Consider the following 27,872-nt stretch of genomic DNA (forward strand, 5'->3'; position numbering starts at 1 on the left):
CAAGTTCCCGGCTCTCTCGACTCTGTTGAAGACGGGTTTCTTGGAGAAGGGGAGGGCAGTGAGGCACAGTCCCCCGTCCCCCGACGCCCCTCGCGATGCTCCTACGTCTTCGACTAACCCTCTGCATAGGAGCCGTGAGAGCCAGGAACTTGTGAGTTTTGTATGTCCACTCAGGCATCCTTCATACCTGGTCTGTAGGAAGTTCCTGTCAGAAGGAGGGGGCACCGCGAGGGCGTCGAGGGGCGGAAGGCGGTGCCTTAGTGCCTTCCTCCTTCTGACATTGTAAAGGAACCATATTTTTTTTTAATGGTGAGATGTATGTTTGTGTCTGTGTGTGTGTGTGTGTCTGTGTCTGTGTGTATGTATGTATGTGTTTTTTGTCCTCAGATTAGGTTTGAAGTGTCTGTGTGGTGCAGCTGGTCTGGTCTGTCTCTGTACAGTCGAGGCTGCACCCACCTATAAAAGGTGGAGGCTCACCAGGACATGCACACCTCACAAGTTCCCGGCTCTCTCGACTCTGTTGAAGACGGGTTTCTTGGAGAAGGGGAGGGCAGTGAGGCACAGTCCCCCGTCCCCCGACGCCCCTCGCGATGCCCCTCCGTCTTCGACTAACCCTCTGCATAGGAGCCGTGAGAGCCAGGAACTTGTGAGTTTTGTATGTCCACTCAGGCATCCTTCATACCTGGTCTGTAGGAAGTTCCTGTCAGAAGGAGGGGGCACCGCGAGGGCGTCGAGGGGCGGAAGGCGGTGCCTTAGTGCCTTCCTCCTTCTGACATTGTAAAGGAACCATATTTTTTTTAAATGGTAAGATGTTTGTGTGTGTGTGTGTGTGTGTGTGTCTGTGTCTGTGTGTATGTATGTATGTGTTTTTTGTACTCAGATTAGGTTTGAAGTGTCTGTGTGGTGCAGCTGGTCTGGTCTGTCTCTGTACAGTCGAGGCTGCACCCACCTATAAAAGGTGGAGGCTCACCAGGACATGCACACCTCACAAGTTCCCGGCTCTCTCGACTCTGTTGAAGACGGGTTTCTTGGAGAAGGGGAGGGCAGTGAGGCACAGTCCCCCGTCCCCCGACGCCCCTCGCGATGCCCCTCCGTCTTCGACTAACCCTCTGCATAGGAGCCGTGAGAGCCAGGAACTTGTGAGTTTTGTATGTCCACTCAGGCATCCTTCATACCTGGTCTGTAGGAAGTTCCTGTCAGAAGGAGGGGGCACCGCGAGGGCGTCGAGGGGCGGAAGGCGGTGCCTTAGTGCCTTCCTCCTTCTGACATTGTAAAGGAACCCTATTTTTTTAATGGTAAGGTGTGTGTGTGTGTGTGTGTGTGTGTGTTTTGTACTCAGATTAGGTTTGAAGTGTCTGTGTGGTGCAGCTGGTCTGGTCTGTCTCTGTACAGTCGAGGCTGCACCCACCTATAAAAGGTGGAGGCTCACCAGGACATGCACACCTCACAAGTTCCCGGCTCTCTCGACTCTGTTGAAGACGGGTTTCTTGGAGAAGGGGAGGGCAGTGAGGCACAGTCCCCCGTCCCCCGACGCCCCTTGCGATGCTCCTCCGTCTTCGACTAACCCTCTGCATAGGAGCCGTGAGAGCCAGGAACTTGTGAGTTTTGTATGTCCACTCAGGCATCCTTCATACCTGGTCTGTAGGAAGCTCCTGTCAGAAGGAGGATGGACAGTGAACATTTTAAGCCCACTCGGCAGCGACAGATGGCCACCCCTTCCTGAGCCTGGTTCTGTCGGAGGTTTCTCCCCTTTAAAAGGGAGTTTTTCCTCCCCACCGTCGCCAAGTGCTTGCTCATAGGGGATTTTTTGGGCTTTTTTTTTTTTAAAAACCAACCGCTGATAAGTTCACTGGCATCAAGTTTAGGACTCTGCAAATATTTAAATGGATAATTCGTCATCAAGTGAGGAATGATCCATTTAAATCATATTTGAGAGTCACATATATTTGTATATAAATATGATTTGTTGGACAATAAGACAAATCACAGACTAATTTGGACAATTGGGAAAAATGAAATAAATAAAAAAATTGGATAAAATGCATGTGTCATTGTTTCATATTGATTTCAAATAACATACCATTTGATTTCAACATATTTTTGTTACACTTGCAGTGGTGTTATTTTGTTATGATCCTGTTCATTTTAAATATAAATATAAATCATCTAAATAGAAATGGAAAACTAGAAAAATTAAAAATATAGCTTTACTAATCTGAAAGTTATTTGTCATTGGATCCATCATTCCCACAGTGGAAACACATTATTTCATATTATGTTCAATTCAGTAGTTAAAAGTATAAAATTTAATAATGTCTATTTTTAGTTTACTTTGTTAATAAACACATTTTTTAGTATTTTAGAAACTAACATCATACATATCCAAATATGAAGCAATGTTTTAACTGCCATTTACATACAGACCTGTGGCCAACTTTATAAACCATTTTGAATTTTTTCCAGCTGAGGCGTTCAAAATAGATATACAGGGAGTGCAGAATTATTAGGTAAGTTGTATTTTTGAGGAATAATGTTATTATTGAACAACAACCATGTTTTCAATGAACCCAAAAAACTCATTAATATCAAAGCTGAATGTTTTTGGAAGTAGTTTTTAGTTTGTTTTTACTTTTAGCTATTTTAGGGGGATATCTGTGTGTGCAGGTGACTATTACTGTGCACAATTATTAGGCAACTTAACAAAAAACAAATATATACCCATTTCAATTATTTATTTTTACCAGTGAAACCAATATAACATCTCCACATTCACAAATATACATTTCTGACATTCAAAAACAAAACAAAAACAAATCAGCGACCAATATAGCCACCTTTCTTTGCAAGGACACTCAAAAGCCTGCCATCCATGGATTCTGTCAGTGTTTGGATCTGTTCACCATCAACATTGCGTGCAGCAGCAACCACAGCCTCCCAGACACTGTTCAGAGAGGTGTACTGTTTTCCCTCCTTGTAAATCTCACATCACTCCAGTGATGTTGCAGCTCTGAAATATGGCCAAACTGGTGGCAAGTGGCATCTTGGCAGCTGCACGCTTGACTTTTCTCAGTTCATGGGCAGTTATTTTGTGCCTTGGTTTTTCCACGCGCTTCTTGCGACCCTGTTGACTATTTTGAATGAAACGCTTGATTGTTCGATGATCACGCTTCAGAAGCTTTGCAATTTTGAGACTGCTGCATCCCTCTGCAAGATATCTCACTATTTTTGACTATTTATGGCACCAAAACCAATGCCACTTTCAGCCTGTCAAGTCCTTCTTTTGACCCATTTTGCCAAAGGAAAGGACGTTGCCTAATAATTATGCACACCTGATATAGGGTGTTGATGTCATTAGACCACACCCCTTCTCATTACAGAGATGCACATCACCTAATATGCTTAATTGGTAGTAGGCTTTCGAGCCTATACAGCGTGGAGTAAGACAACATGCATGAAGAGGATGATGTGGACAAAATACTCATTTGCCTAATAATTCTGCACTCCCTGTACTTTTGATTGTCACAGTGTTATTTGGGCAGCTGCCTGCCTAATATAACATAACATCACCACAATATTTTACATTAAATGAGGAAATGTATCTTTGTTTCCTCAGCTAAGACTGCTTGGCTGCTGTAGCTTGTGTTTATGTTGAGAGTGACATCTGATTTAAAAGCAAGAAGCAAAAGCCACTGAGCACCATCAGGCAGCACAGAGGCAATGCTACAAATTTAAGGAACGAAGGTCAATTCTTTGTGTGTGTACATGCACAGAGCACATGTGCACACGGTTGTGCAGATTAACTCACAGATGTATATGACAACTCACGTTTGTGGCATTGACATTGTTTTCCAATCTTAAATGTAATACATACATTTCCGTCATTGGCCATAATTCTTGCAAGGAAGGGACTCAAAGGTCACAAGTTATTAAATCAAATTAATTAAACACACCATTAAAAGAAGTTCACTATTCACTCCTTAACACATTGAAAATAGTGACATCAAGGGAAAAACATGCAGTGCAGCACTATCAGAGTGTCAGGCGCCACCTCTCTGGGGACATCTCAGGCCCTCCAAGGTTTGGAGGCCTATCTCCCCCTACCACCACTTCCCCTGCCAGTGGCGGACTCCCTCAGACATCGGTGCGTTGGTGGTTCTTTGTGTCCGGGGATGGGCGTCCAGGTACACACCGGCTCACTCCTTGGCGGCCGCTTATCGGGGCCTGGAGCCTGGGGCTCGCTCGGGCCACTTCGGAGGTGGGGTGCCCCCGGCCTCTCGGCCTGGGGCTCGGTCACTCAGGCACGGCTGGCTGCCGGCGGAGCTCACGGGCGCGTCACTGCAACTCCCCCTGGCTTCTGCTCCGCGGCTGCTGAGTGAGCCCTCATCTGGGACTCTCCTCAGCTCTTTCTGGGACAGTGGCGCGGCTGCCCCTCTGTTGGTCTTCCTTGGTCTCTTGTGTTCTGGGGGCCTCTGGATGTCTGGAGTTTTGATCTCCTCCATACCTGCTTCATGCCCTGGAGGACGGGGCTGTGGCCCCCCCACACCCTCTAGCAGATCATTACATGAAGGAACCTTTTTAAAAAAAACAAGCGCATCCATGCTCACAGGTGTACACATGGGTGATCACACCCACAAACTACACCCTTTTTGGCTCCTACCTCAAAGCACACTGTGTTCTGTTGATCTTATGTGCTGCACAATAATGTTTAATATTTAGTATTTACTGTCATATTCCCATATATCATTGTGATGCTGTTTATTCTATTACTCTTGTTCTCTTCTGCTTGTTTTCTTTTTTCTTTCTCAGCAGGTGATCCAGGTGATCGATATATGCATTTTTTATTTCTTTTTTTTTTCTGCTCATTCTGTTGGTTTTTGTTTTTTGCCCTTCTCCCCCGTCCCTCTTCTCAGCTGTTTCTCTTTCCCTCTTTCTTTCTCCCCTTCTTTCCCCCAGTCAAGTCTGTCCCGTATTCAGCAAGTGAAAATAAAATAAACAATAAAAGGTGAATCAAATGGACCATTACGGCAAGGCTGGGATGGTCAATTTGGTAAAGTAAATCCGTTGGGCATCTTTCTTTGCCTTTAGACAACAATTCTGATGGTAAAAGAGCCAAACGGGACAGGCAAAAAAAAAAGAAAAAAAGAATAAAAGAAGTGGCTTTAGATCTGACTCTTACAGACAGGCATGCATGTCTCAGGGTGATTACACACTAACACATTGTGATTAATCACACACATTTGTATAAATTTTATTAACAAGATAAAAAAAAAACACTATACAAAATGTGTTTTTGTGACAGGCCGCTAGTAACAAAGTGCTTAAAGATTTCAAATTGGTTCTTTCCCAAGTTTTCTGTTATGTGTACACATATTCCTTGAATTAGGTGCTTTTTAATTCTCCAATAATGGTCAGTGCAAAGTGTTTACACAAACAAACAAACAAACAAACAAGTGTTTACACAAACAAACAAACAAAAAACATTACTCAGAAAATGGTCAGGTACAAGAACTGGATTAAAAAGGATTGGAAAAAACAGATAATGTCCAATGAAATACTTTAGCGTGTGGCTCATGACTTTTGCACAGTACTGTAAATGTTATTAATAATGAAAGATATAAAGATGTAGCTTTCCCGTTTTTAAAAAATTCCCATACACATTATTCTTTTCTTCTAGTGAAGGTGCCTCCTCCTTCAGACCTTAGGATAACTAATTTCTCAGACAGTGACATCACGGTGCGCTGGGAAGCTGCAGATGATGATGATGTTTCTTACCTCATTAAGTGGATCTCCCTAAGTGGAGGCGACCTGAGGCAGGTGGGGAAGAACTATTGAGTTGTTGGAGTACATATTATGAAATAAAAAATACAATATCTCAATAAACTGTTGTCCTGTGTCTTAAGGAGTATCAGATATCACTGTCTGCACTCTATGGAGATGGAGCTCAGAGTGAAGCTGTGGCCGTACGCTATAGCACCTGTGAGTCACACATTTTAACTATATCAGCTGCTGGTGGGAGCAGGCTCTCATGGATCTTTCTGGATATTTGCAGCGGGGACATGCTGGGGTCATTTTGGAGCAGGTTAATTTGTGTGCGCCACGTGTCATAATCAGTTTTGTTGTTAGGTCTGGGAACCTTACCGGAGAAGGTACGGAGTCTAACCTGGGACTGGATGTGTTTGACATCTTGCCTTCGTACGATATGCTCTACCACGACCTTCTGAATGTCAGGTGGATTCAAATCACTTACTGAAAGGGACGCACAGGCTTAAGCAGACAAAGAAGGAAATCGGGTAAACCCTCCAGCACTCATTTCTGTGTCCATTTTGGGCTAAAAACAAAAACACCTCATAACTACCTGTGGATGCTGGCTGAGCCTCTGAAGGTTGAGTGATATGTCATTAAGCAGGTAGTCAGAGTTCTCATTGATCAGTTCCTTGAGGGAAGTGTATCCACAGGCCTTACTGATGTCCTACATGGAGCTCAGCGCCGCCTGGCTCACCAGCAGTGTCTCCTCACCAGCTTTCTCCAGCACAGGATACAGCGAGGCCATCAACAAGGCACAGAAATTGCGGCCCACTGGCTGAGCACAGCAGGCGATTCCCCCGAGTTGGATGCACAGCTGACAGATGTTGCTGTTGAGCTAATGGATCATGGATGCAGATGTTGATGATGAAGGAATCACTTGGAGAGAGCTTGTATTTGAGTTGCTGGCATCACTGTTGTATATCGAGGGGAGTCTGGATGGACCGAGCAGCTACGCAAAGAGACAAAACCTGTGTTAAAGCACTGCTTTCTAACCACTTTTACACATGCACTGCAGCTCTGAAGTTTTCAAGATATTGTCCATGCACGTGAGAACGCAAATGTCTGACACAGTTAGATCAAACATTAAACAGCCTTTAGCCTTCCTGCTCCTGAGTGAAAGCCTGTATTATATCTGACTGTGCTCATGTGGGGATAAGACAGATTAGCCTTTTCTCAAAGTGAAGAGTGGGGGCCAATTTAGGATCTTCACTCAAATTTAAAATACAAGGGAAACTGATGTATTTCCTTAAATAAACAAAAACCACACAAGCGCTTATAAAATGCTCATCCTACCCAGTCATATGCAAAGTGTTAGAATCAACGTGTGATCCACCTGCCACTAAGAGATATTATTTCTCTTTGGTAGATGGAAAAAATGGAATCAAACTCACTGTCAGTAGCTACAACAGCACATTTGTTATAATATGATGAATCAAGCATTTAGATATTAAATAGTATTGAGGGAGACAGGATCAAATACAGTGGGGCAAAAAAGTATTTAGTCAGCCACCAATTGTGCACGTTCTCCCACTTAAAAATATGAGAGAGGCCTGTCATTTTCATCATAGGTATACCTCTAACTTGTCCGAGTTTTAAAGAACTGATTTGCAAATTATGGTGGAAAAGAAGTATTTGGTCACCTCATTTTTTGCCCCACTGCGTAATATACAAAGATATTTGTGGCAACTCGATGTGCTTTGTCCACTTTTATTATCGGATTGCTCTGTTAACCAAAGGGAATACCTCAGTTTATTGTATGTTTGACTATAATTTACAAAAAGACTAAAGCATCATTTCTTATCTTTTCTACAATAACTATCAAATGAACAAATGGAGAGTGCTCGCTCAAGTCATGGATCAAGTGACTTAAAGGGCCGTTTTCAAAGAAAACTAAAAGTGTATAAGCAACCAAGGAAGTGAGTCCTACCTGGCCACTGGACAACATTCAGTGACAGTGCACTTGCTGGCATCTCCGGTGGGCAGAGCCCTGATTCAGTAGGGTGAATAAGGGATCTTGTCTCCTCCGTACTTAATGAGAGTGGTGTATCTGTCAGTCATGTCTGGCACATAAAACACCAGGTAGGTCCCATCATGGCTGTCACAGATATCTGCTTCTTGGGCTTCCCCTCTGGGTCCTTCAGGAGAAAACAAAAACTGTTACCTAAATATCAATGCTTTGAATACATTATTGTGTGGTCCACGTTCATGCACTCACAGTGATCTGCACTGCCAGCAGTCCCTCACCTGCATCTTTGGCATCAATGGTGACCTTCACTGGCAGAGAGGTGGGCGCTCCAGTGGTGTTAAGGCCGGATCCACTTGCACGCACCTTGCTGGTATCATGGGTGGGCAGCACCTTCACCTTGTAAGGGCGGACCAAAGGGGAGAGAAGACAACTGGCTGTGGAATACAGTCTCACAAATGAAAGGAGCCTTATTTACAGAACCGAGTAAACCACGCAAAGAGTTTTCCATTTTCAAAGCTGGCCAGAGTGGAACACTGTAACATGTAACACCTAGAAGGTTCAGATGGCTGCAGTACTTTGCTCATTTGGATCAAATGTTTGGGGGGAAAATGTAATTAAATCAAGTGATTGTAATGCTGTTACTTCCGTTGTGTAGTTAACCATCTATCATTTTAGATGTTTCATTAGCAGCCTGATGAAATTAGCTGTGTAGTTAGCCGACTTCTGCCATCCAAACAGATGAGGTGAATTATGCAGATCACTAGCACAGTACACAGATTACCACTTCTTATTCCAGCCAGACTTCAGGTACTTCATTCGAATCATGCAGTAACAACAAAGATTTATTACTACTGGCTTTTTAAATTGTGCTTCTTCTGTTCTAGAAAAACAGAAACATGTGATCACAGGGTTTTGTTTTTTTCAATGACATTTGTGTTGGTTGTGTCGGTTGCAGGCAAACATTTATCATAATGGTTAGATATTAGGAAATAGCTTAAAATGTGTGCATATTTAACTTGTTGCACTGCCGTAGTGTTACCTGCGTGGGATCTCCTCATGAGCATATGACTGTACCCTGGATGATGATATGTGAGGAGCTTGAACTTGATTCGCTAACAGAAACTCATTTGGCTAGCTTAGCGCACATGTCTTGTGGCAAGATATATGCACTTAAATGTTTTAAGTCATTGGCTGTTCTGCCAAATTGCCACCAACCTGCAACTTTGTGAGCTGACTGTTTCGCGATTTTTGTGTTTTAGACAACAAAAAGAAAAGAAAAAGATGTACAGATCCAGGCTTTTCCTTTACTGTGGTAGTCGCATAGAATGACGTCACTGACACTGGTTTAATATGAAAACAAACTTTGCAAAAAAAAGAAAGAAGAAGAAGTGAGTCGGCGTGTCATCTTTATCGAGCACCATACATGTTTTGCCTCACATTAAAATTATTATTTTTCCTTTTCAAAAATAATTTATATTCAGAGAAGTCAAATATAGCAAATTTGTACAGCTTACACGGCCGCCAGGTGGCGCAGAACACTTGCCGGCCCCTGGCAACTTGAAGCACAGACAGGCCCTGGTTCGAGCCTCGGCTCGAACACACTCACTGAGTTCAGGTCCTATCTGTGTCTTCAGTCTGCTAGGGGGATTCCTGGGCTGCGCAGGGAATCCCAATCCTTTTTTTTTCTTTTCTTTTTTGGCCTGTTGGGGCCTGTATTTACAAAGCTGGGACTATCTCCGTTGTCATGGCTACCAAGAACAACGCCAGCTTGGGGGAGAGCGGAGAGCCCATAAGCAAACACTCATTCATCCTTTCTCCTCTTTCGTTTCACAGCTGCTGCGGTGGGAAACGCTGGGACTTGTGTGGCTATGCAGTTTTTGCATTGTTGGCAACTTTTAAGGACCAGCCTTGAATTTTACACATTTGATAAGTGAAGCCTGGATATATAGTGAAGAGAGCTGGGATAATCTGGACAGAATCTGCAGGCTGCATCTCCAAATCACAAGTGGCTTTAGATCTGACTCTTACAGACAGGCATGCATGTCTCAGGGTGATTACACACTAACACATTGTGATTAATCACACACATTTGTATACATTTTATTAACAAGATAATAAAAAAAAACACTATACAAAATGTGTTTTTGTGACAGGCCGCTAGTAACAAAGTGCTCTCAAGGTTAAATACACATACCGGTAGACATTGAGGGCTAGCAGGAGGGACCATGCGCTTACCTGCTGCTCTCTGGCAGGTAGCTCCATGCCCTCCTGGGTTTTAAATGCACCTTAGAACACACATGCATCAACACTACAATGAGCGGGTGGAGGGAGGTTTGGAGTCTTCTCTCACCCCCATTCTCTGCGACCTGCTGGAGCGGGGGGGGGGCTAGGAGGAGGAGTTGGCCGTCCGACTGCGGTCTGGGGTGTGGGGCCTCCCTGCTGCTGCGGAGTCGGGGCGGTCTGCCTCCCCCCACCGCAGGGAAAAGGGTAATACCACCTGGGTCTGGGTGCAGTTCCCCCTCCAGGGGCAAGGGTACCTAGACCCGGTTTGTAGGGTACGCTTGGGGAGTGTGATCGTGTGTACAGCGTCTCTTTATGTCTGTCTCCACGTTGGTTGAGTGTGGAGTAAGTGCATATGAGAGCATGAGGGTGGGAATGGATGTTTGTATATGTGTGTGCCTGTATTTCTGTGTCTATATGTCAGGTTGGGTGTCAGGCGCCACCTCTCTGGGGACATCTCAGGCCCTCCAAGGTTTGGAGGCCTATCTCCCCCTACCACCACTTCCCCTGCCAGTGGCGGACTCCCTCAGACATCGGTGCGTTGGTGGTTCTTTGTGTCCGGGGATGGGCGTCCAGGTACACACCGGCTCACTCCTTGGCGGCCGCTTATCGGGGCCTGGAGCCTGGGGCTCGCTCGGGCCACTCACGGGCGCGTCACTGCAACTCCCCCTGGCTTCTGCTCCGCGGCTGCTGAGTGAGCCCTCATCTGGGACTCTCCTCAGCTCTTTCTGGGACAGTGGCGCGGCTGCCCCTCTGTTGGTCTTCCTTGGTCTCTTGTGTTCTGGGGGCCTCTGGATGTCTGGAGTTTTGATCTCCTCCATACCTGCTTCATGCCCTGGAGGACGGGGCTGTGGCCCCCCCACACCCTCTAGCAGATCATTACATGAAGGAACCTTTTTAAAAAAAACAAGCGCATCCATGCTCACAGGTGTACACATGGGTGATCACACCCACAAACTACACCCTTTTTGGCTCCTACCTCAAAGCACACTGTGTTCTGTTGATCTTATGTGCTGCACAATAATGTTTAATATTTAGTATTTACTGTCATATTCCCATATATCATTGTGATGCTGTTTATTCTATTACTCTTGTTCTCTTCTGCTTGTTTTCTTTTTTCTTTCTCAGCAGGTGATCCAGGTGATCGATATATGCATTTTTTATTTCTTTTTTTTTTTCTGCTCATTCTGTTGGTTTTTGTTTTTTGCCCTTCTCCCCCATCCCTCTTCTCAGCTGTTTCTCTTTCCCTCTTTCTTTCTCCCCTTCTTTCCCCCAGTCAAGTCTGTCCCGTATTCAGCAAGTGAAAATAAAATAAACAATAAAAGGTGAATCAAATGGACCATTACGGCAAGGCTGGGATGGTCAATTTGGTAAAGTAAATCCGTTGGGCATCTTTCTTTGCCTTTAGACAACAATTCTGATGGTAAAAGAGCCAAACGGGACAGGCAAAAAAAAAAGAAAAAAAGAAAAAAAGAAGTGGCTTTAGATCTGACTCTTACAGACAGGCATGCATGTCTCAGGGTGATTACACACTAACACATTGTGATTAATCACACACATTTGTATAAATTTTATTAACAAGATAAAAAAAAAACACTATACAAAATGTGTTTTTGTGACAGGCCGCTAGTAACAAAGTGCTTAAAGATTTCAAATTGGTTCTTTCCCAAGTTTTCTGTTATGTGTACACATATTCCTTGAATTAGGTGCTTTTTAATTCTCCAATAATGGTCAGTGCAAAGTGTTTACACAAACAAACAAACAAACAAACAAGTGTTTACACAAACAAACAAACAAAAAACATTACTCAGAAAATGGTCAGGTACAAGAACTGGATTAAAAAGGATTGGAAAAAACAGATAATGTCCAATGAAATACTTTAGCGTGTGGCTCATGACTTTTGCACAGTACTGTAAATGTTATTAATAATGAAAGATATAAAGATGTAGCTTTCCCATTTTTAAAAAATTCCCATACACATTATTCTTTTCTTCTAGTGAAGGTGCCTCCTCCTTCAGACCTTAGGATAACTAATTTCTCAGACAGTGACATCACGGTGCGCTGGGAAGCTGCAGATGATGATGATGTTTCTTACCTCATTAAGTGGATCTCCCTAAGTGGAGGCGACCTGAGGCAGGTGGGGAAGAACTATTGAGTTGTTGGAGTACATATTATGAAATAAAAAATACAATATCTCAATAAACTGTTGTCCTGTGTCTTAAGGAGTATCAGATATCACTGTCTGCACTCTATGGAGATGGAGCTCAGAGTGAAGCTGTGGCCGTACGCTATAGCACCTGTGAGTCACACATTTTAACTATATCAGCTGCTGGTGGGAGCAGGCTCTCATGGATCTTTCTGGATATTTGCAGCGGGGACATGCTGGGGTCATTTTGGAGCAGGTTAATTTGTGTGCGCCACGTGTCATAATCAGTTTTGTTGTTAGGTCTGGGAACCTTACCGGAGAAGGTACGGAGTCTAACCTGGGACTGGATGTGTTTGACATCTTGCCTTCGTACGATATGCTCTACCACGACCTTCTGAATGTCAGGTGGATTCAAATCACTTACTGAAAGGGACGCACAGGCTTAAGCAGACAAAGAAGGAAATCGGGTAAACCCTCCAGCACTCATTTCTGTGTCCATTTTGGGCTAAAAACAAAAACACCTCATAACTACCTGTGGATGCTGGCTGAGCCTCTGAAGGTTGAGTGATATGTCATTAAGCAGGTAGTCAGAGTTCTCATTGATCAGTTCCTTGAGGGAAGTGTATCCACAGGCCTTACTGATGTCCTACATGGAGCTCAGCGCCGCCTGGCTCACCAGCAGTGTCTCCTCACCAGCTTTCTCCAGCACAGGATACAGCGAGGCCATCAACAAGGCACAGAAATTGCGGCCCACTGGCTGAGCACAGCAGGCGATTCCCCCGAGTTGGATGCACAGCTGACAGATGTTGCTGTTGAGCTAATGGATCATGGATGCAGATGTTGATGATGAAGGAATCACTTGGAGAGAGCTTGTATTTGAGTTGCTGGCATCACTGTTGTATATCGAGGGGAGTCTGGATGGACCGAGCAGCTACGCAAAGAGACAAAACCTGTGTTAAAGCACTGCTTTCTAACCACTTTTACACATGCACTGCAGCTCTGAAGTTTTCAAGATATTGTCCATGCACGTGAGAACGCAAATGTCTGACACAGTTAGATCAAACATTAAACAGCCTTTAGCCTTCCTGCTCCTGAGTGAAAGCCTGTATTATATCTGACTGTGCTCATGTGGGGATAAGACAGATTAGCCTTTTCTCAAAGTGAAGAGTGGGGGCCAATTTAGGATCTTCACTCAAATTTAAAATACAAGGGAAACTGATGTATTTCCTTAAATAAACAAAAACCACACAAGCGCTTATAAAATGCTCATCCTACCCAGTCATATGCAAAGTGTTAGAATCAACGTGTGATCCACCTGCCACTAAGAGATATTATTTCTCTTTGGTAGATGGAAAAAATGGAATCAAACTCACTGTCAGTAGCTACAACAGCACATTTGTTATAATATGATGAATCAAGCATTTAGATATTAAATAGTATTGAGGGAGACAGGATCAAATACAGTGGGGCAAAAAAGTATTTAGTCAGCCACCAATTGTGCACGTTCTCCCACTTAAAAATATGAGAGAGGCCTGTCATTTTCATCATAGGTATACCTCTAACTTGTCCGAGTTTTAAAGAACTGATTTGCAAATTATGGTGGAAAAGAAGTATTTGGTCACCTCATTTTTTGCCCCACTGCGTAATATACAAAGATATTTGTGGCAACTCGATGTGCTTTGTCCACTTTTATTATCGGATTGCTCTGTTAACCAAAGGGAATACCTCAGTTTATTGTATGTTTGACTATAATTTACAAAAAGACTAAAGCATCATTTCTTATCTTTTCTACAATAACTATCAAATGAACAAATGGAGAGTGCTCGCTCAAGTCATGGATCAAGTGACTTAAAGGGCCGTTTTCAAAGAAAACTAAAAGTGTATAAGCAACCAAGGAAGTGAGTCCTACCTGGCCACTGGACAACATTCAGTGACAGTGCACTTGCTGGCATCTCCGGTGGGCAGAGCCCTGATTCAGTAGGGTGAATAAGGGATCTTGTCTCCTCCGTACTTAATGAGAGTGGTGTATCTGTCAGTCATGTCTGGCACATAAAACACCAGGTAGGTCCCATCATGGCTGTCACAGATATCTGCTTCTTGGGCTTCCCCTCTGGGTCCTTCAGGAGAAAACAAAAACTGTTACCTAAATATCAATGCTTTGAATACATTATTGTGTGGTCCACGTTCATGCACTCACAGTGATCTGCACTGCCAGCAGTCCCTCACCTGCATCTTTGGCATCAATGGTGACCTTCACTGGCAGAGAGGTGGGCGCTCCAGTGGTGTTAAGGCCGGATCCACTTGCACGCACCTTGCTGGTATCATGGGTGGGCAGCACCTTCACCTTGTAAGGGCGGACCAAAGGGGAGAGAAGACAACTGGCTGTGGAATACAGTCTCACAAATGAAAGGAGCCTTATTTACAGAACCGAGTAAACCACGCAAAGAGTTTTCCATTTTCAAAGCTGGCCAGAGTGGAACACTGTAACATGTAACACCTAGAAGGTTCAGATGGCTGCAGTACTTTGCTCATTTGGATCAAATGTTTGGGGGGAAAATGTAATTAAATCAAGTGATTGTAATGCTGTTACTTCCGTTGTGTAGTTAACCATCTATCATTTTAGATGTTTCATTAGCAGCCTGATGAAATTAGCTGTGTAGTTAGCCGACTTCTGCCATCCAAACAGATGAGGTGAATTATGCAGATCACTAGCACAGTACACAGATTACCACTTCTTATTCCAGCCAGACTTCAGGTACTTCATTCGAATCATGCAGTAACAACAAAGATTTATTACTACTGGCTTTTTAAATTGTGCTTCTTCTGTTCTAGAAAAACAGAAACATGTGATCACAGGGTTTTGTTTTTTTCAATGACATTTGTGTTGGTTGTGTCGGTTGCAGGCAAACATTTATCATAATGGTTAGATATTAGGAAATAGCTTAAAATGTGTGCATATTTAACTTGTTGCACTGCCGTAGTGTTACCTGCGTGGGATCTCCTCATGAGCATATGACTGTACCCTGGATGATGATATGTGAGGAGCTTGAACTTGATTCGCTAACAGAAACTCATTTGGCTAGCTTAGCGCACATGTCTTGTGGCAAGATATATGCACTTAAATGTTTTAAGTCATTGGCTGTTCTGCCAAATTGCCACCAACCTGCAACTTTGTGAGCTGACTGTTTCGCGATTTTTGTGTTTTAGACAACAAAAAGAAAAGAAAAAGATGTACAGATCCAGGCTTTTCCTTTACTGTGGTAGTCGCATAGAATGACGTCACTGACACTGGTTTAATATGAAAACAAACTTTGCAAAAAAAAGAAAGAAGAAGAAGTGAGTCGGCGTGTCATCTTTATCGAGCACCATACATGTTTTGCCTCACATTAAAATTATTATTTTTCCTTTTCAAAAATAATTTATATTCAGAGAAGTCAAATATAGCAAATTTGTACAGCTTACACGGCCGCCAGGTGGCGCAGAACACTTGCCGGCCCCTGGCAACTTGAAGCACAGACAGGCCCTGGTTCGAGCCTCGGCTCGAACACACTCACTGAGTTCAGGTCCTATCTGTGTCTTCAGTCTGCTAGGGGGATTCCTGGGCTGCGCAGGGAATCCCAATCCTTTTTTTTTCTTTTCTTTTTTGGCCTGTTGGGGCCTGTATTTACAAAGCTGGGACTATCTCCGTTGTCATGGCTACCAAGAACAACGCCAGCTTGGGGGAGAGCGGAGAGCCCATAAGCAAACACTCATTCATCCTTTCTCCTCTTTCGTTTCACAGCTGCTGCGGTGGGAAACGCTGGGACTTGTGTGGCTATGCAGTTTTTGCATTGTTGGCAACTTTTAAGGACCAGCCTTGAATTTTACACATTTGATAAGTGAAGCCTGGATAATCTGGACAGAATCTGCAGGCTGCATCTCCAAATCACAAGTGGCTTTAGATCTGACTCTTACAGACAGGCATGCATGTCTCAGGGTGATTACACACTAACACATTGTGATTAATCACACACATTTGTATACATTTTATTAACAAGATAATAAAAAAAAACACTATACAAAATGTGTTTTTGTGACAGGCCGCTAGTAACAAAGTGCTCTCAAGGTTAAATACACATACCGGTAGACATTGAGGGCTAGCAGGAGGGACCATGCGCTTACCTGCTGCTCTCTGGCAGGTAGCTCCATGCCCTCCTGGGTTTTAAATGCACCTTAGAACACACATGCATCAACACTACAATGAGCGGGTGGAGGGAGGTTTGGAGTCTTCTCTCACCCCCATTCTCTGCGACCTGCTGGAGCGGGGGGGGGGGGGGGGGGCTAGGAGGAGGAGGAGTTGGCCGTCCGACTGCGGTCTGGGGTGTGGGGCCTCCCTGCTGCTGCGGAGTCGGGGCGGTCTGCCTCCCCCCACCGCAGGGAAAAGGGTAATACCACCTGGGTCTGGGTGCAGTTCCCCCTCCAGGGGCAAGGGTACCTAGACCCGGTTTGTAGGGTACGCTTGGGGAGTGTGATCGTGTGTACAGCGTCTCTTTATGTCTGTCTCCACGTTGGTTGAGTGTGGAGTAAGTGCATATGAGAGCATGAGGGTGGGAATGGATGTTTGTATATGTGTGTGCCTGTATTTCTGTGTCTATATGTCAGGTTGGGTGTCAGGCGCCACCTCTCTGGGGACATCTCAGGCCCTCCAAGGTTTGGAGGCCTATCTCCCCCTACCACCACTTCCCCTGCCAGTGGCGGACTCCCTCAGACATCGGTGCGTTGGTGGTTCTTTGTGTCCGGGGATGGGCGTCCAGGTACACACCGGCTCACTCCTTGGCGGCCGCTTATCGGGGCCTGGAGCCTGGGGCTCGCTCGGGCCACTCACGGGCGCGTCACTGCAACTCCCCCTGGCTTCTGCTCCGCGGCTGCTGAGTGAGCCCTCATCTGGGACTCTCCTCAGCTCTTTCTGGGACAGTGGCGCGGCTGCCCCTCTGTTGGTCTTCCTTGGTCTCTTGTGTTCTGGGGGCCTCTGGATGTCTGGAGTTTTGATCTCCTCCATACCTGCTTCATGCCCTGGAGGACGGGGCTGTGGCCCCCCCACACCCTCTAGCAGATCATTACATGAAGGAACCTTTTTAAAAAAAACAAGCGCATCCATGCTCACAGGTGTACACATGGGTGATCACACCCACAAACTACACCCTTTTTGGCTCCTACCTCAAAGCACACTGTGTTCTGTTGATCTTATGTGCTGCACAATAATGTTTAATATTTAGTATTTACTGTCATATTCCCATATATCATTGTGATGCTGTTTATTCTATTACTCTTGTTCTCTTCTGCTTGTTTTCTTTTTTCTTTCTCAGCAGGTGATCCAGGTGATCGATATATGCATTTTTTATTTCTTTTTTTTTTTCTGCTCATTCTGTTGGTTTTTGTTTTTTGCCCTTCTCCCCCGTCCCTCTTCTCAGCTGTTTCTCTTTCCCTCTTTCTTTCTCCCCTTCTTTCCCCCAGTCAAGTCTGTCCCGTATTCAGCAAGTGAAAATAAAATAAACAATAAAAGGTGAATCAAATGGACCATTACGGCAAGGCTGGGATGGTCAATTTGGTAAAGTAAATCCGTTGGGCATCTTTCTTTGCCTTTAGACAACAATTCTGATGGTAAAAGAGCCAAACGGGACAGGCAAAAAAAAAAGAAAAAAAGAAAAAAAGAAGTGGCTTTAGATCTGACTCTTACAGACAGGCATGCATGTCTCAGGGTGATTACACACTAACACATTGTGATTAATCACACACATTTGTATACATTTTATTAACAAGATAAAAAAAAAACACTATACAAAATGTGTTTTTGTGACAGGCCGCTAGTAACAAAGTGCTTAAAGATTTCAAATTGGTTCTTTCCCAAGTTTTCTGTTATGTGTACACATATTCCTTGAATTAGGTGCTTTTTAATTCTCCAATAATGGTCAGTGCAAAGTGTTTACACAAACAAACAAACAAACAAACAAACAAGTGTTTACACAAACAAACAAACAAAAAACATTACTCAGAAAATGGTCAGGTACAAGAACTGGATTAAAAAGGATTGGAAAAAACAGATAATGTCCAATGAAATACTTTAGCGTGTGGCTCATGACTTTTGCACAGTACTGTAAATGTTATTAATAATGAAAGATATAAAGATGTAGCTTTCCCATTTTTAAAAAATTCCCATACACATTATTCTTTTCTTCTAGTGAAGGTGCCTCCTCCTTCAGACCTTAGGATAACTAATTTCTCAGACAGTGACATCACGGTGCGCTGGGAAGCTGCAGATGATGATGATGTTTCTTACCTCATTAAGTGGATCTCCCTAAGTGGAGGCGACCTGAGGCAGGTGGGGAAGAACTATTGAGTTGTTGGAGTACATATTATGAAATAAAAAATACAATATCTCAATAAACTGTTGTCCTGTGTCTTAAGGAGTATCAGATATCACTGTCTGCACTCTATGGAGATGGAGCTCAGAGTGAAGCTGTGGCCGTACGCTATAGCACCTGTGAGTCACACATTTTAACTATATCAGCTGCTGGTGGGAGCAGGCTCTCATGGATCTTTCTGGATATTTGCAGCGGGGACATGCTGGGGTCATTTTGGAGCAGGTTAATTTGTGTGCGCCACGTGTCATAATCAGTTTTGTTGTTAGGTCTGGGAACCTTACCGGAGAAGGTACGGAGTCTAACCTGGGACTGGATGTGTTTGACATCTTGCCTTCGTACGATATGCTCTACCACGACCTTCTGAATGTCAGGTGGATTCAAATCACTTACTGAAAGGGACGCACAGGCTTAAGCAGACAAAGAAGGAAATCGGGTAAACCCTCCAGCACTCATTTCTGTGTCCATTTTGGGCTAAAAACAAAAACACCTCATAACTACCTGTGGATGCTGGCTGAGCCTCTGAAGGTTGAGTGATATGTCATTAAGCAGGTAGTCAGAGTTCTCATTGATCAGTTCCTTGAGGGAAGTGTATCCACAGGCCTTACTGATGTCCTACATGGAGCTCAGCGCCGCCTGGCTCACCAGCAGTGTCTCCTCACCAGCTTTCTCCAGCACAGGATACAGCGAGGCCATCAACAAGGCACAGAAATTGCGGCCCACTGGCTGAGCACAGCAGGCGATTCCCCCGAGTTGGATGCACAGCTGACAGATGTTGCTGTTGAGCTAATGGATCATGGATGCAGATGTTGATGATGAAGGAATCACTTGGAGAGAGCTTGTATTTGAGTTGCTGGCATCACTGTTGTATATCGAGGGGAGTCTGGATGGACCGAGCAGCTACGCAAAGAGACAAAACCTGTGTTAAAGCACTGCTTTCTAACCACTTTTACACATGCACTGCAGCTCTGAAGTTTTCAAGATATTGTCCATGCACGTGAGAACGCAAATGTCTGACACAGTTAGATCAAACATTAAACAGCCTTTAGCCTTCCTGCTCCTGAGTGAAAGCCTGTATTATATCTGACTGTGCTCATGTGGGGATAAGACAGATTAGCCTTTTCTCAAAGTGAAGAGTGGGGGCCAATTTAGGATCTTCACTCAAATTTAAAATACAAGGGAAACTGATGTATTTCCTTAAATAAACAAAAACCACACAAGCGCTTATAAAATGCTCATCCTACCCAGTCATATGCAAAGTGTTAGAATCAACGTGTGATCCACCTGCCACTAAGAGATATTATTTCTCTTTGGTAGATGGAAAAAATGGAATCAAACTCACTGTCAGTAGCTACAACAGCACATTTGTTATAATATGATGAATCAAGCATTTAGATATTAAATAGTATTGAGGGAGACAGGATCAAATACAGTGGGGCAAAAAAGTATTTAGTCAGCCACCATTTGTGCACGTTCTCCCACTTAAAAATATGAGAGAGGCCTGTCATTTTCATCATAGGTATACCTCTAACTTGTCCGAGTTTTAAAGAACTGATTTGCAAATTATGGTGGAAAAGAAGTATTTGGTCACCTCATTTTTTGCCCCACTGCGTAATATACAAAGATATTTGTGGCAACTCGATGTGCTTTGTCCACTTTTATTATCGGATTGCTCTGTTAACCAAAGGGAATACCTCAGTTTATTGTATGTTTGACTATAATTTACAAAAAGACTAAAGCATCATTTCTTATCTTTTCTACAATAACTATCAAATGAACAAATGGAGAGTGCTCGCTCAAGTCATGGATCAAGTGACTTAAAGGGTCGTTTTCAAAGAAAACTAAAAGTGTATAAGCAACCAAGGAAGTGAGTCCTACCTGGCCACTGGACAACATTCAGTGACAGTGCACTTGCTGGCATCTCCGGTGGGCAGAGCCCTGATTCAGTAGGGTGAATAAGGGATCTTGTCTCCTCCGTACTTAATGAGAGTGGTGTATCTGTCAGTCATGTCTGGCACATAAAACACCAGGTAGGTCCCATCATGGCTGTCACAGATATCTGCTTCTTGGGCTTCCCCTCTGGGTCCTTCAGGAGAAAACAAAAACTGTTACCTAAATATCAATGCTTTGAATACATTATTGTGTGGTCCACGTTCATGCACTCACAGTGATCTGCACTGCCAGCAGTCCCTCACCTGCATCTTTGGCATCAATGGTGACCTTCACTGGCAGAGAGGTGGGCGCTCCAGTGGTGTTAAGGCCGGATCCACTTGCACGCACCTTGCTGGTATCATGGGTGGGCAGCACCTTCACCTTGTAAGGGCGGACCAAAGGGGAGAGAAGACAACTGGCTGTGGAATACAGTCTCACAAATGAAAGGAGCCTTATTTACAGAACCGAGTAAACCACGCAAAGAGTTTTCCATTTTCAAAGCTGGCCAGAGTGGAACACTGTAACATGTAACACCTAGAAGGTTCAGATGGCTGCAGTACTTTGCTCATTTGGATCAAATGTTTGGGGGGAAAATGTAATTAAATCAAGTGATTGTAATGCTGTTACTTCCGTTGTGTAGTTAACCATCTATCATTTTAGATGTTTCATTAGCAGCCTGATGAAATTAGCTGTGTAGTTAGCCGACTTCTGCCATCCAAACAGATGAGGTGAATTATGCAGATCACTAGCACAGTACACAGATGACCACTTCTTATTCCAGCCAGACTTCAGGTACTTCATTCGAATCATGCAGTAACAACAAAGATTTATTACTACTGGCTTTTTAAATTGTGCTTCTTCTGTTCTAGAAAAACAGAAACATGTGATCACAGGGTTTTGTTTTTTTCAATGACATTTGTGTTGGTTGTGTCGGTTGCAGGCAAACATTTATCATAATGGTTAGATATTAGGAAATAGCTTAAAATGTGTGCATATTTAACTTGTTGCACTGCCGTAGTGTTACCTGCGTGGGATCTCCTCATGAGCATATGACTGTACCCTGGATGATGATATGTGAGGAGCTTGAACTTGATTCGCTAACAGAAACTCATTTGGCTAGCTTAGCGCACATGTCTTGTGGCAAGATATATGCACTTAAATGTTTTAAGTCATTGGCTGTTCTGCCAAATTGCCACCAACCTGCAACTTTGTGAGCTGACTGTTTCGCGATTTTTGTGTTTTAGACAACAAAAAGAAAAGAAAAAGATGTACAGATCCAGGCTTTTCCTTTACTGTGGTAGTCGCATAGAATGACGTCACTGACACTGGTTTAATATGAAAACAAACTTTGCAAAAAAAAGAAAGAAGAAGAAGTGAGTCGGCGTGTCATCTTTATCGAGCACCATACATGTTTTGCCTCACATTAAAATTATTATTTTTCCTTTTCAAAAATAATTTATATTCAGAGAAGTCAAATATAGCAAATTTGTACAGCTTACACGGCCGCCAGGTGGCGCAGAACACTTGCCGGCCCCTGGCAACTTGAAGCACAGACAGGCCCTGGTTCGAGCCTCGGCTCGAACACACTCACTGAGTTCAGGTCCTATCTGTGTCTTCAGTCTGCTAGGGGGATTCCTGGGCTGCGCAGGGAATCCCAATCCTTTTTTTTTCTTTTCTTTTTTGGCCTGTTGGGGCCTGTATTTACAAAGCTGGGACTATCTCCGTTGTCATGGCTACCAAGAACAACGCCAGCTTGGGGGAGAGCGGAGAGCCCATAAGCAAACACTCATTCATCCTTTCTCCTCTTTCGTTTCACAGCTGCTGCGGTGGGAAACGCTGGGACTTGTGTGGCTATGCAGTTTTTGCATTGTTGGCAACTTTTAAGGACCAGCCTTGAATTTTACACATTTGATAAGTGAAGCCTGGATATATAGTGAAGAGAGCTGGGATAATCTGGACAGAATCTGCAGGCTGCATCTCCAAATCACAAGTGGCTTTAGATCTGACTCTTACAGACAGGCATGCATGTCTCAGGGTGATTACACACTAACACATTGTGATTAATCACACACATTTGTATACATTTTATTAACAAGATAATAAAAAAAAACACTATACAAAATGTGTTTTTGTGACAGGCCGCTAGTAACAAAGTGCTCTCAAGGTTAAATACACATACCGGTAGACATTGAGGGCTAGCAGGAGGGACCATGCGCTTACCTGCTGCTCTCTGGCAGGTAGCTCCATGCCCTCCTGGGTTTTAAATGCACCTTAGAACACACATGCATCAACACTACAATGAGCGGGTGGAGGGAGGTTTGGAGTCTTCTCTCACCCCCATTCTCTGCGACCTGCTGGAGCGGGGGGGGGGGGGGGGGGCTAGGAGGAGGAGGAGTTGGCCGTCCGACTGCGGTCTGGGGTGTGGGGCCTCCCTGCTGCTGCGGAGTCGGGGCGGTCTGCCTCCCCCCACCGCAGGGAAAAGGGTAATACCACCTGGGTCTGGGTGCAGTTCCCCCTCCAGGGGCAAGGGTACCTAGACCCGGTTTGTAGGGTACGCTTGGGGAGTGTGATCGTGTGTACAGCGTCTCTTTATGTCTGTCTCCACGTTGGTTGAGTGTGGAGTAAGTGCATATGAGAGCATGAGGGTGGGAATGGATGTTTGTATATGTGTGTGCCTGTATTTCTGTGTCTATATGTCAGGTTGGGTGTCAGGCGCCACCTCTCTGGGGACATCTCAGGCCCTCCAAGGTTTGGAGGCCTATCTCCCCCTACCACCACTTCCCCTGCCAGTGGCGGACTCCCTCAGACATCGGTGCGTTGGTGGTTCTTTGTGTCCGGGGATGGGCGTCCAGGTACACACCGGCTCACTCCTTGGCGGCCGCTTATCGGGGCCTGGAGCCTGGGGCTCGCTCGGGCCACTCACGGGCGCGTCACTGCAACTCCCCCTGGCTTCTGCTCCGCGGCTGCTGAGTGAGCCCTCATCTGGGACTCTCCTCAGCTCTTTCTGGGACAGTGGCGCGGCTGCCCCTCTGTTGGTCTTCCTTGGTCTCTTGTGTTCTGGGGGCCTTTGGATGTCTGGAGTTTTGATCTCCTCCATACCTGCTTCATGCCCTGGAGGACGGGGCTGTGGCCCCCCCACACCCTCTAGCAGATCATTACATGAAGGAACCTTTTTAAAAAAAACAAGCGCATCCATGCTCACAGGTGTACACATGGGTGATCACACCCACAAACTACACCCTTTTTGGCTCCTACCTCAAAGCACACTGTGTTCTGTTGATCTTATGTGCTGCACAATAATGTTTAATATTTAGTATTTACTGTCATATTCCCATATATCATTGTGATGCTGTTTATTCTATTACTCTTGTTCTCTTCTGCTTGTTTTCTTTTTTCTTTCTCAGCAGGTGATCCAGGTGATCGATATATGCATTTTTTATTTCTTTTTTTTTTTCTGCTCATTCTGTTGGTTTTTGTTTTTTGCCCTTCTCCCCCGTCCCTCTTCTCAGCTGTTTCTCTTTCCCTCTTTCTTTCTCCCCTTCTTTCCCCCAGTCAAGTCTGTCCCGTATTCAGCAAGTGAAAATAAAATAAACAATAAAAGGTGAATCAAATGGACCATTACGGCAAGGCTGGGATGGTCAATTTGGTAAAGTAAATCCGTTGGGCATCTTTCTTTGCCTTTAGACAACAATTCTGATGGTAAAAGAGCCAAACGGGACAGGCAAAAAAAAAAGAAAAAAAGAAAAAAAGAAGTGGCTTTAGATCTGACTCTTACAGACAGGCATGCATGTCTCAGGGTGATTACACACTAACACATTGTGATTAATCACACACATTTGTATAAATTTTATTAACAAGATAAAAAAAAAACACTATACAAAATGTGTTTTTGTGACAGGCCGCTAGTAACAAAGTGCTTAAAGATTTCAAATTGGTTCTTTCCCAAGTTTTCTGTTATGTGTACACATATTCCTTGAATTAGGTGCTTTTTAATTCTCCAATAATGGTCAGTGCAAAGTGTTTACACAAACAAACAAACAAACAAACAAACAAGTGTTTACACAAACAAACAAACAAAAAACATTACTCAGAAAATGGTCAGGTACAAGAACTGGATTAAAAAGGATTGGAAAAAACAGATAATGTCCAATGAAATACTTTAGCGTGTGGCTCATGACTTTTGCACAGTACTGTAAATGTTATTAATAATGAAAGATATAAAGATGTAGCTTTCCCATTTTTAAAAAATTCCCATACACATTATTCTTTTCTTCTAGTGAAGGTGCCTCCTCCTTCAGACCTTAGGATAACTAATTTCTCAGACAGTGACATCACGGTGCGCTGGGAAGCTGCAGATGATGATGATGTTTCTTACCTCATTAAGTGGATCTCCCTAAGTGGAGGCGACCTGAGGCAGGTGGGGAAGAACTATTGAGTTGTTGGAGTACATATTATGAAATAAAAAATACAATATCTCAATAAACTGTTGTCCTGTGTCTTAAGGAGTATCAGATATCACTGTCTGCACTCTATGGAGATGGAGCTCAGAGTGAAGCTGTGGCCGTACGCTATAGCACCTGTGAGTCACACATTTTAACTATATCAGCTGCTGGTGGGAGCAGGCTCTCATGGATCTTTCTGGATATTTGCAGCGGGGACATGCTGGGGTCATTTTGGAGCAGGTTAATTTGTGTGCGCCACATGTCATAATCAGTTTTGTTGTTAGGTCTGGGAACCTTACCGGAGAAGGTACGGAGTCTAACCTGGGACTGGATGTGTTTGACATCTTGCCTTCGTACGATATGCTCTACCACAACCTTCTGAATGTCAGGTGGATTCAAATCACTTACTGAAAGGGACGCACAGGCTTAAGCAGACAAAGAAGGAAATCGGGTAAACCCTCCAGCACTCATTTCTGTGTCCATTTTGGGCTAAAAACAAAAACACCTCATAACTACCTGTGGATGCTGGCTGAGCCTCTGAAGGTTGAGTGATATGTCATTAAGCAGGTAGTCAGAGTTCTCATTGATCAGTTCCTTGAGGGAAGTGTATCCACAGGCCTTACTGATGTCCTACATGGAGCTCAGCGCCGCCTGGCTCACCAGCAGTGTCTCCTCACCAGCTTTCTCCAGCACAGGATACAGCGAGGCCATCAACAAGGCACAGAAATTGCGGCCCACTGGCTGAGCACAGCAGGCGATTCCCCCGAGTTGGATGCACAGCTGACAGATGTTGCTGTTGAGCTAATGGATCATGGATGCAGATGTTGATGATGAAGGAATCACTTGGAGAGAGCTTGTATTTGAGTTGCTGGCATCACTGTTGTATATCGAGGGGAGTCTGGATGGACCGAGCAGCTACGCAAAGAGACAAAACCTGTGTTAAAGCACTGCTTTCTAACCACTTTTACACATGCACTGCAGCTCTGAAGTTTTCAAGATATTGTCCATGCACGTGAGAACGCAAATGTCTGACACAGTTAGATCAAACATTAAACAGCCTTTAGCCTTCCTGCTCCTGAGTGAAAGCCTGTATTATATCTGACTGTGCTCATGTGGGGATAAGACAGATTAGCCTTTTCTCAAAGTGAAGAGTGGGGGCCAATTTAGGATCTTCACTCAAATTTAAAATACAAGGGAAACTGATGTATTTCCTTAAATAAACAAAAACCACACAAGCGCTTATAAAATGCTCATCCTACCCAGTCATATGCAAAGTGTTAGAATCAACGTGTGATCCACCTGCCACTAAGAGATATTATTTCTCTTTGGTAGATGGAAAAAATGGAATCAAACTCACTGTCAGTAGCTACAACAGCACATTTGTTATAATATGATGAATCAAGCATTTAGATATTAAATAGTATTGAGGGAAACAGGATCAAATACAGTGGGGCAAAAAAGTATTTAGTCAGCCACCATTTGTGCACGTTCTCCCACTTAAAAATATGAGAGAGGCCTGTCATTTTCATCATAGGTATACCTCTAACTTGTCCGAGTTTTAAAGAACTGATTTGCAAATTATGGTGGAAAAGAAGTATTTGGTCACCTCATTTTTTGCCCCACTGCGTAATATACAAAGATATTTGTGGCAACTCGATGTGCTTTGTCCACTTTTATTATCGGATTGCTCTGTTAACCAAAGGGAATACCTCAGTTTATTGTATGTTTGACTATAATTTACAAAAAGACTAAAGCATCATTTCTTATCTTTTCTACAATAACTATCAAATGAACAAATGGAGAGTGCTCGCTCAAGTCATGGATCAAGTGACTTAAAGGGTCGTTTTCAAAGAAAACTAAAAGTGTATAAGCAACCAAGGAAGTGAGTCCTACCTGGCCACTGGACAACATTCAGTGACAGTGCACTTGCTGGCATCTCCGGTGGGCAGAGCCCTGATTCAGTAGGGTGAATAAGGGATCTTGTCTCCTCCGTACTTAATGAGAGTGGTGTATCTGTCAGTCATGTCTGGCACATAAAACACCAGGTAGGTCCCATCATGGCTGTCACAGATATCTGCTTCTTGGGCTTCCCCTCTGGGTCCTTCAGGAGAAAACAAAAACTGTTACCTAAATATCAATGCTTTGAATACATTATTGTGTGCTCCACGTTCATGCACTCACAGTGATCTGCACTGCCAGCAGTCCCTCACCTGCATCTTTGGCATCAATGGTGACCTTCACTGGCAGAGAGGTGGGCGCTCCAGTGGTGTTAAGGCCGGATCCACTTGCACGCACCTTGCTGGTATCATGGGTGGGCAGCACCTTCACCTTGTAAGGGCGGACCAAAGGGGAGAGAAGACAACTGGCTGTGGAATACAGTCTCACAAATGAAAGGAGCCTTATTTACAGAACCGAGTAAACCACGCAAAGAGTTTTCCATTTTCAAAGCTGGCCAGAGTGGAACACTGTAACATGTAACACCTAGAAGGTTCAGATGGCTGCAGTACTTTGCTCATTTGGATCAAATGTTTGGGGGGAAAATGTAATTAAATCAAGTGATTGTAATGCTGTTACTTCCGTTGTGTAGTTAACCATCTATCATTTTAGATGTTTCATTAGCAGCCTGATGAAATTAGCTGTGTAGTTAGCCGACTTCTGCCATCCAAACAGATGAGGTGAATTATGCAGATCACTAGCACAGTACACAGATTACCACTTCTTATTCCAGCCAGACTTCAGGTACTTCATTCGAATCATGCAGTAACAACAAAGATTTATTACTACTGGCTTTTTAAATTGTGCTTCTTCTGTTCTAGAAAAACAGAAACATGTGATCACAGGGTTTTGTTTTTTTCAATGACATTTGTGTTGGTTGTGTCGGTTGCAGGCAAACATTTATCATA

The sequence above is a fragment of the Astatotilapia calliptera genome, chromosome 10 (genome assembly GCF_964374335.1).
Source record: "Astatotilapia calliptera chromosome 10, fAstCal68.1, whole genome shotgun sequence".
Taxonomy (NCBI): domain Eukaryota; kingdom Metazoa; phylum Chordata; class Actinopteri; order Cichliformes; family Cichlidae; genus Astatotilapia; species Astatotilapia calliptera.